This window comes from Gossypium hirsutum, chromosome D10 (assembly GCF_007990345.1).
Source record: "Gossypium hirsutum isolate 1008001.06 chromosome D10, Gossypium_hirsutum_v2.1, whole genome shotgun sequence".
Lineage (NCBI taxonomy): Eukaryota > Viridiplantae > Streptophyta > Magnoliopsida > Malvales > Malvaceae > Gossypium > Gossypium hirsutum.
Genome location: NC_053446.1, coordinates 17,102,919 through 17,113,795, shown reverse-complemented (window position 1 = coordinate 17,113,795; position 10,877 = coordinate 17,102,919). Strand labels below are relative to the sequence as shown.

The following is a 10,877-nucleotide window of genomic DNA, read 5'->3' as shown; positions in this document are numbered from 1 at the left end:
ATAATTTGAGGAGGTTGGTCATTAGACAACTAATTACTATCTTTAAATTATTTTTTTTGGATAATTCGGGTAAATAATTCATGTTATTTATTTTATAATTTTTTTATTTTCTTTCATTTTTTATCGTGAAAATTTTATACATTCGTATCATATTTGTGCTATTTTTCATTTTATAATTATGCATTAATTTATATTTAAAACTATTATTTAAACTTACAATTTTTTATTTTTTTACAAATAAGAAAAAAATAAAAATAGTTATATTTTTCTGTAAATATGTAAAATCATTTAATTAATTTTTTTATTGATTTAGTCTCGGCTCGACACTAAATTTACATTATTCTTTTATTTTATTTTTTATAGGAAGAGAGGTAGAGTTGTTTCTTTGAATCTAAAATTATGTGTTAATAGAAGACTAAATAATAATACAAATTCTTTGTCACCGAATTATTTGTTAACTAATGTACTTTTTACTTTTAGAAATATAAAGAAATGTAAAAATAAACATATCGGGTTAATAAAATAATATATATAATTATTGACAAAATAATATCTCTATTTAACATATTCAAAAATAAAAACTTAAATATTCGTCACTATATTATCTCTATTAATAATTTTCACTTTAATAGCTATATATAAAATATCATGTGTTACTATATGTGTAAGTTTGTCTTTCTTTTTGTATTGGACTTTTTTTACAACGATAATATTTGTATAAGAGTTTATAATGTTATATTTTGTTAGAGCTTGATATTGTACAAAGTTTTGTCTTTAATTTTTAAAAATTAACTGTAGTTTTTAATATTATGTTGTTAGTTAAAAGAGTAAGCAATCTCATATTGTTTAGGAACAAATTAAAAATGTATTATGAGTCTATATAGACCCATATCACATATTGCTTAAGAAAATAAGGGAAATGAGACTTGATGTTTATATAAATACCTATTTTGTAAGTGTTATTTTCTCAAGAGGTGGTACCAAAAAAAATATTGGTGTAGAAGTATTTTTCTGTCAATACATTGAAAAGGCTTCCAGCACGAAGCATTTTTATGTAGATCCACTAAAAACACTTCTTATTAGAAGCATTTTCGTTATTTCGACTTAATCCCGTAACTTTTAAAAAGTACAACCTAATTCAGTATTTTTTTTAAAAAAAACAACATTTTTAAAAACTTACTCCATTTAACCAATGATTCATTTACAAATACAAAATACTAAATAATATCATTTAAACAACAATGACGATCTATTCTTCATCCAGAGGTGCATGGTTTTCTTTTTCAAGCTATCTTAAGACACTTCTGCCAAACTCAAGCTATCATATATGCTTAACAAAATGACTTTTAAAAATAGAAAATAAAGCCTTTGCAAAAGTTACCTCTGACCTACTTATTTTGTATGATTGATTACTTTGTTCTTTTCTAAATGAATAGCAATATATCCTTCTTCTCCTTCACCTATATAAATATAGGTCTTTAATTTCTAATAAACTTTCAAATTTTGCATAACATCATATTATAACAAAATAATTCCAACATATGACAACCAATAATTCAAACAGAGAAATTGGAGAACAACTGTTTTTTTTTTTTGGCATTATTTAATGTCCACTAATATAACCAGCAATAAATATGTACATCATGAGCATGAACTATTCCTTCATTAGAATGTTTCACATTGTTTACCAGACTCTCAATGCAAACTTCAGATTTTTTTTAGATTTTGCTTAAAAGATGAAGAAACTATACATCTTGACCTCTCATTCTCCTCCTTGGAACCAAATCTTAGAAACATTTTGAGGGATTCCACAATATTCATTTTAAAATTAATTTGGTATTATTTTTAAGAAATAATTTTAGAAGAAAAAGGGCTATTTTACCAAAAAAAGCCCTTTTTTTCAATATTTACCGAAATGGGCCGGTTTTTTAATTATTTACCGGAATAGGCCATTTTCCGCGAAATCGCGTCCACGTAAGCGCGATGTCAGGGTACGTGTCAGGACATCGCGTCCACATCAGCGCGACCTGCTGACGTGGACACAAATCGCGCCTACGAGGGCGCGATTTGCTGACGTGGCATGAACAGTTTATGTTTTTAGCTTGGAAAACTTTGAAAGGCCATAACTTTTGGCTCAGTTGTCCGATTGAGATGAACTTTGTTTTGATTTCGAATAACTTTTCGAGATCTACGCGCTGACAAACTGCCAAAGGCGGTTTGCTGCAGTTTTCATCGAAAAATATCCTTTTTTGCCCCCTTTTTTGCCCCTAAATTTCGATTTTTTCGGTTTAAAATTGAATTTTGAAACATTTAAATCATTATTTTCCTTATTTATTTGAAGTAAACACCGGATCTTTTTTACAGAATTGTCTTATATCATCCTGTTATAGGTATAAGTCAGCTCATTCCACTTTTGAGAAGTTCCCTAAAATTTTCCATTTTATTCAATTTAGTCCCTAAAACCTAAATAGTCATATTTTCAAATCTAAGCTTCATTTTTCAATTCAAATTCAATTTCATCCTTCCATAACATTCAAATATTCTTAAATACAAAAATTTCATGCTAATTTTGACATAATTACACTTTAGTCCCTATACTCGTAACTAACAAATTATACTTTACAAATTAGTCCCTATTCATCTCTAAGCAGCTTTTCAACGCATAGATCTCGAAAAGTTATTCGAAATAAAAAAAATTTGTCTCAATCGGACAACCGAGCCAAAAGTTATGGCCTTTCAAAGTTTTCCAAGCTAAAAACATAAACTGTTCATGCCACGTCAACAAATCGCGTCCTCGTAGGCGCGATTTGTGTCCACATCAGTAGGTCGCGCTGATGTGGACGCGATGTCCTGACACGTACCCTGACATCGCGCTTACGTGGACGCGATTTCGCTGAAAATGGCCCATTCCGGTAAATAATTAAAAAAACCGGCCCATTTCGGTAAATATTGAAAAAAAGGGTTTTTTTTGGTATTTTGCCCGAAGAAAAAGTACTTTTAAAATAAAAGTATTGTTAGAAACATTTTGAACTTTTTAAAAGTACTTTTCGTATAAAAAAATATGTTTCATAAAAATACTTTTTCAACCAAAAATAATAATAATAAAATTTAGTTATTACTCAAAAGTGTTTTCTACTCAAAAACACAGTTTCAAATGACTTGTAAAAGTTTGCTTTTACTTTGTAAGGCCCAAATTTTGCTCAGGGCCCAAATTAAACAAAAAAAAGAGTCTACAATTCATTACAAAAAAATTAAACCCAAATATCGTAACCCAACCGGCCCAAACGACCCAAGTACAAATAAAATAACCCTAAGCCCGATTAACAGTAGCCCAATGCCCAAGAAATTTCAACAAACAAAAACCCTAGGTGCACCGCACGTAGGTCTTCTGACCCCTAGCCGCCAGCCTGCCTGCACCGCCTCTGCTACCATCGCAGCACACCTCTGACACTTGCAAAACAACAAACAACACGCAACAACAGAGAAGAAAACGACAAGCAAAAAACAAATCGCAAAAGGACAAAAATAATGATAACAAATAGCCTTAGTTCGACTATAAAAGCAAAAAAAAATGAAAACTTTGTACTTCTTCGGCAAGATTAATACAAAAAACAAGAAAAGATTTGAACTTTTTAAGGTGATATTTCACTTTTTTACGCTTTAGATCTATTTTTTTTATTTCATCTTCATCTACGAAAATAAAAAAAGAAAAGCTTGCCTGAATCGGCCCACAGCCCCACCGTCGGTGGTCCTTCGCCGTCGTCGGATTCGGGCTCAAAAGAGGGCTAGGGACCCTTCTTCTTTCAGCTCTTCGGGTTAAAAAGGCCCAACCTTTGAACACGATTAAAACGGGGATGAAACGCCTTTTGTGCGCAACACCGGCCACCTACCATAACGGCGCTACGGCGGCGGCCCGTGGCCGGAACCCTAGGTCGGAGATAGGGGAGGGGGTTGAGAGTTTGAGAGAATCTCAGCTTTTTTTTTTTTGAGAAAGAAGGAAAAATGAAAAATTTTGAAAAAAAATTGAGCTTTATAGCAACATGAAACGGCGCCGTTTTGAGGAGTGACCTTGGAGGCCAAAACGGCCTACCCGTGCGCGACCCGACCCGCCAAGGGATCCGTGAGTTTTTGACTTTTGGGTTATTTACCCTTTTAGTCCTTCCGCATTTTTATTTGTTTGCAATCGAGTTTTTTTTATTTTTTTAATTTTGCCGCATAATGTTATTTTCGTTTCATTTTAATCCCACACAAAACTGTGCGTTTTGGTGGTTTGGGATAATTTCCCTTTTGGTCCCTTTTCTTCATTCGCGCGTTTATTTTAGCCCTTATCTTTGTTTTATTACTTTTTGTAATTTTTAATTTATACCCCGAATTTTAATTCCATTTCAATTTCATCCTCAGTCCATTTAATTTATTTATTTATTGAAAAAATGATCTTTCATCATTATTTATTTTAAGGTTTTATATTTACTATTTATTTGAAACTGTTTTACATATGATTTATTTAAATTTCTTTTGTATATTATTTATTGTAAACTTATGTATATATATCTTTCAAGTTTTTATATATATACATATATGTATATTTTTAAAAAAATTGTTTTCTATGCTATTTTTATATTACATATTTTAAATTGTTTTTATTGTTATTTTTTAGTTGTTTATATATTTCGTTTATTTGGAATTATTATTATTATTTATTTTGAATTGTCCTTATAAATCATTTATTTTAAACTGATATTTTGTTTAAATTGTTTTATGTATTATTTTGCTTCATTTTCTTCAATTTTAAGTATTTGTATTAAAAAAATGATGTGTTGTGTAATCATTGACACCATGCGTGTTATGAATTGTTTATTCGTATCTTCATATTGTTGTCATGTATCAACTTAACCCTTCGTTCATGCATTTATTTTAAATATTGCATTATTTTTTACCTAAATACTCAAAAATGATAATTTCAAAATAAAGCGATATTTCACACTCGTAATTTCGAGAAATCATACCCTAACTTACGGGGTTTCAATTTTCTCGATAAATCGAAGTACACAAATCTTTTCAAACATAAGTTTTTTTTAAACGATCTCGGGAATTAACAAAAGATCGTGTTTTAACTTACGGGACATGATTTCTTTTTCCAAACTCGAATAATCGAATCGAATATCTTTCAAATAAGTAAATTTTTAGGCATGTATTCTCGTGTTGGGAATTCAAGACATTGTGTCCTAACTTACGGGATATAATTCTCTTTCTCGATTAACGTGAAATATGCCCTCACTACACTAAAACAGGCTTTTAGCGGCGCTTTTTTAGGCCTTTAGCGGCGCTTTTTAGCGCCGCTGAAAGTATTTGCGGCGCTTTGAGAAGCGTCGCCAAAAACGCCGCTAATGACAGTGTCGCTAACTTTAGCGGCGCTTTTCCCACAAACGCCGCTAAAGACCAGGACCTTTAACGGCGCTTTTCCCACAAACGCCGCTATAGATCAGAACCTTTAGCGACACTTTTCCCACAAACGCCGCTATAGATCAGGATCTTTAGCGGCACTTTTACACAAACGCCGCTATAGATCAAGACCTTTAGCGACACTTTTTTATAAACGCCGCTATAGATCATGACTTTTAGCGACGTCTTTTTCGCAAACGCCGCTAAAAGTACCATTCCGCTAAACATTTTTATTAAATAAATTTTTGTAATAACAAATGGAAAGGTCAAATTTTATTTTGAATGTATTACTTTTCATTAACAATAAAAGTAAAAGAAATTATAGTAATAAATTTCAACATTCACCTATAATAAATAAATAAATTAACATAAACAATTAAATTTCCTAACAAAAATAAATAAATAAATTTCATTATATGGGAAAAGAACATATATTCCTTTCAGTATTATATAACAAAAATTAGTACTACTACAAATACGGTTATTATACATACGCTTCCGTTTTCTTGCAGCGTTGAATTGATTGAACTCTACGAGTATCTACTACTGACAGCTGACAAAATTTTGGCTACATATTTAATTTTTCAATGCTCTCCTTATTTCCAGTCTAATGGTAAAAACAACAGCACCTTAATTTCCGTAGTGGTGAAACAACAAAAGAAAACTTTACTTATCACTCCATGTTTGACCAAAGAAAAATACCACTATGGCTTCTTGCAAATCCTCAGTAGCATCTGCCCTCTTTGAGTAACTACATAACAAATTTAGTATAAAAATTATGAAAAATCAACATTCTACTCATCAAGCTCCGGTCATATTGAAGGAAACGATCAAAAAAACAATTTGAATAATTTGCAATAAAGTACCGCTTAGCAAGCTCTTGTTTTTTCAAATCTAGAGGCTGCCCATCAAAAACATAGCTGAAAGAAAATACCACAAGCATTAGCAAATAAAAGGCCTTTGGGATGTGGTACCGTATAGACAGCATAAGGCAGAAAATATCTGTGTTAGGATTCTAATTTCCTCTGACACACGTAAGCAGTCAACTATGCTTTAGTTTTTTCACAAATTCAAAACCAGAAAGATTTTCTGCCTTCCTCTGGCCATAGCCGTTGCCTCTTTTGCTCATCTACAATGGTCAATATTTTCTAACATATAACATCTTAAATAAAATAAGAACAGAGCAAAGAATTTTCTTTTCACAAAAAAGATAACTAGTTGTTAGCTTGGCTACACTAGATGAAGTTCAAATCACTAAAAATAAAACCACTCCTAATAGCTCACAATATCAATCTTATCATCATAAACTAATTGTTAGCTTGTCATCATCAACTAATCTTCCTTTTTTTTTTTACTAAAAAGAATCATTTGTAATTTTTGTATTTCATAAGAATTGCTCTAACCAGTCAAAGAAATCCCTACATATCAACTCATTAACATGATTCTAATTATTTTTGTACTGGGGAGGGGCATTTTCTGATTTATATAATAGAGTTTTTAGACTTTATAAATAGGGTTAAAATAACGAATATGAAGTAAATTGTGAAACTTTAAAAACCGAGGGGTCATAAAGCAAACTATATGGGGGATTTTAAATTCACTTAACAACATTAAGAAAAATAAGTCTGGTTTAAAGTAATGGAAAAAAATCATAAACTAATTTGATTTGGTAATGTCCTTGTCCTACTTCGAGTGCCCACTGCCCATAACTATGAGCTATTTAAGAATTTTCATGTTCATGTTGAGCTACAGTTATATAAGCTTTTAAACATTTCTCCATATCATTCCCTTTCGCAGTTAAGATTACAAGCACAAACTCTTAAGGCACGCATTAAATTAAAAAGCATATACTTATTTTCAAGTATCTAGATGTTAGGATAGAAAGTCACCAACCAAGCAACCACAATGAACAACTTATTTCATCATTACATCAAGTTTCATCCATGATAAACTTCTTCGCCAAAAATAAAAACATGAAAAAAACTTCTTACAGATCCAGTAGAAAAAGGGAAATGAGAACATTAAAAATCCCTGACTGAGATTTTATAAGAATTTAGATTATGAAAAATATATATTAAAAGTAAGCATAACCATGATATACTTTGAAGAAAACTTTTTCATCATAAATAGTCATGAAAGTATAATGCTTAAGAACTTTATGATGCAAAACTTTTTACAACCCCCAAGCAAAACAAGCACTAGATGCCCCGATTTCCTACTATTGCAAATTATTACTAGAATGTCTAATACTTCAAGAAGATGATTAGTTGAATTGATATATAACTGTAAACTAAACTAAAAGATTAGGGAGTTACCATGAGTAACATGATCTTTGGTTTGGCTAGATAGTAGTGATGATACCAAGACAGCAAATCTTCTTTCCTAACACACGGTAAGAGTTAAAAGATATACTAGTTATATGTTTTCAAGCATACATAATTAAACATCCATTAAATAGAAAGGAATCAGTAAATAAGAATCTAAAACAAATGTCTTTAGGATGCAAAGAATCTTCAACAACATTGCTTCAAGAATCAAGAATGACGAAATCATAGTTTTGGAAGCCAGACCCCAGTAGTGGAGCTTGAAGCAAGGGTCGAGGCTAATAAGGCAAAATCAATCTCCATCCACCCATCATATTCACTGTCAATAATCAAATATATAGTAGACTAGCTGGTGCTGCAAAGTGGGAATATTGAGCTCAAAATATATAGGATGCCAATGCAAGCAGGCCAACCAGATAACTATAGGATCAAAAATGAAATTCAATGATTCAATTTTAAGTAAAATGATTAAGGCAAATTTCAATGATTCAATAAATTAAATTGAACTCCATTTGTATAAACTACATCAGCTGCTATTTCAGATTTATTAACGATAACTTTCCTAAATCCAATACTTGAAACTTGATGTTGTTGTATTGTATGGTTCATCAAAAATAATATTACCAAGCTGCAAATTCAGTAACATATAGAAACCTATAAGGCATCATGACTTACCCGTATATATGTAACTGTCTGCAGCAAGTTGCCTTCATTGATGCTGCTAAAGGCTTCCAAGAGCTGCTTAACAATTGGGGCTGCTTCTGTAAGTTTCACTACAATTTCCTGAGAGTAAAGATTTTTTAGTCATACATTTATTCAAAGCTGAAACCTGAAAGCAAAAGGCTCTAACCCTGTTTTCCAGTCGAGCTTTTTGATCGGTGATTCTCTTGTTCATCTTTTGGTTGCCGGTTGGAAAATGGTTTGGTTGACCTCTTTTCTTCAGTTGCTTAGAAGATTCTTCAGACATGCTTTGGATGGAATGCAGTCGAAGTAGATGCTGCAAAAGTGAGGATATATAAATCACCTTCAAGTTTGTTTGGGAATTTTATGTCATCATAACTAGGGAAGAAGCAGAAATCCTCCTTAAATAATCAAGAAGAGGGTTTAGCCTTTAGCTGAATAAGGAACACACAAGGATACACCAAGAAGCTTTAGGACTACACTTTATCCTTTAGCTTGAGCTGCTAGGAATCACAAAATGTAAATATCTATACATAGAGAACACTGCTACACATAACATCTAAAACGACTATACTGTAGCAATATATTTATTTATTTATTCTTGCGCGAGAGAAGGAAAAGATTAAAAAAGCTTAAAGCTTGAGGACCTTTGACGGGAACCGCGGGACTGAAAATAATTTTTCCTGTTTACTGCCTGCCTACCTACAACCACCGTGAAGCGCGAGAGTTAATCCCAATAAATCAACCCAACATAAATGGTTCCATAATACTGAAAATTTTGTAGCTGAATTACATGCCAAAAATACTCGCCTTCACAAGCCATGAGGGCAACTTAACTGCTTGTGCTTTCCCGACTCTTCTTCTTCCTTGATGCAAAGCTGCTCGGTCCGATTTCTATTTGGGGGATTTCAGCTAAGAAAAACAAACTCTTATTTGGGGATTTAGGACGACCGACAGAGATGAGAAGAAGAGGGAGTAATGAGCGGGTAACCAAAAATCATTTTTTGGGAGTGAGCGGGATTTTACCTTTTATTTCCTTCCACATTTGCGGCGTTTTAAGAAAAAAACGCCACTAAGAAATTTATCAAAACGACACTGTATTGAAAAATTACAATACATGTTTGCGGCGTTTTTTATCAAAACGCCGGTGTCTACCTTTTCTGGCGTTTTTCTTGAAAACGCCACTAAAAAATTTAAATTCTTCTATTGAAAAGTTGGGAAATTTTAATACATAGTAATGGCATTTTTTGTTGAAAACACCGCTAAAGCTCACATATTTTTATATTCAATTATTGTATCTTTTATATAAATTTTACATAAAGAATTATTAAAATTTTAAGTAATATTTACAATAATTAGATAATATTATAAATTTTAGTTTTTTATTTCATTTTTATTTTTGTATTTTTTTCTTATAATTTGGTCCTATCCAAATTAAATAATTACCTATATATCCATATCAAATATATCAAATGGTTTAAATTAAATATTTTTAAATATAAAAACATTAATTAATTGTATAAAATTGTATCATTTAACAAATCTCAAATAAACCTTAAACCCTAAATTAACCATTCAATATATATAAAGTCTATCTATTATATATCTCTTAAATAATATAAACTATACTCATAATTTCTATATATTAAATTTATTATTATCTCTTTTACAATTATATAATAACATATTTAATATAAATTAAAAAAACTAATTAATCTAAACTTTAAACCTTAATTCGGCCCTTGAAACCCTAAATTCCTAACTCTTAACCCCTAACCCTTAAATCCTAACACTTAAACTATAATCCCTAAATCCATATATAATCCCCAAACCTTAAAATAGTAACTCCTAAACTTGCCTTAAATCTTAAATTAACCATATACCGTAAACCATATCAACCCTAAACTATAATAATAATTAATTAATTATTTTAAAATTAATACTATCTTATCTTTTTCAATTATATATGAAATTATTTAATATATAAATTAAAAAAATATTTAAAAATAAATTAAAAAATAATTAATCTAAACCCAAAACCCTAACTTGACCCATGAACTCATAAACCCTAAATCCCTAACTCTTAACCCCCAAACCCCTAACCACTAACCCCTAAACCTTAAATCTCAACCCTTAAACCATAATCCCTAATCCATAATCCTTAAATCCATACTCCATAAACCTTAAAACAGTAACTCCTAAACCGGCCTTAAATCTTAAATTAATCATATACCTAAAAAACTTTAAAATTATTTTAAATAATGGTATTTTAATTGTTCCATGTGTTCTATTTTCAAATTATTTCTACGTGTTATTATTTTTTCTGAATATTTTAAATATTCAATTAGAAATAAATTGAATTTTATTTAATTAATATAAATAAACCAAGTAAGATAAAATGTTTTTAGCGGCGCTTTATCAAAAACGCCG

General features: G+C 30.7%; 1 long non-coding RNA gene across 1 annotated transcript; it reads right to left on the bottom strand.

Annotated features, from left to right (window-relative positions):
- Positions 1–5,857: 5,857 nt before the first annotated feature.
- Positions 5,858–8,659, bottom strand: LOC107915792 (uncharacterized). Its single transcript, XR_001689279.1, has 5 exons — positions 8,617–8,659; positions 8,442–8,549; positions 7,758–7,824; positions 6,309–6,362; positions 5,858–6,193 (listed from the first exon to the last, which is right to left on the bottom strand). It is a non-coding gene; the product is annotated as an uncharacterized lncRNA (long non-coding RNA).
- Between the last annotated feature and the right edge of the window lie 2,218 nt (positions 8,660–10,877).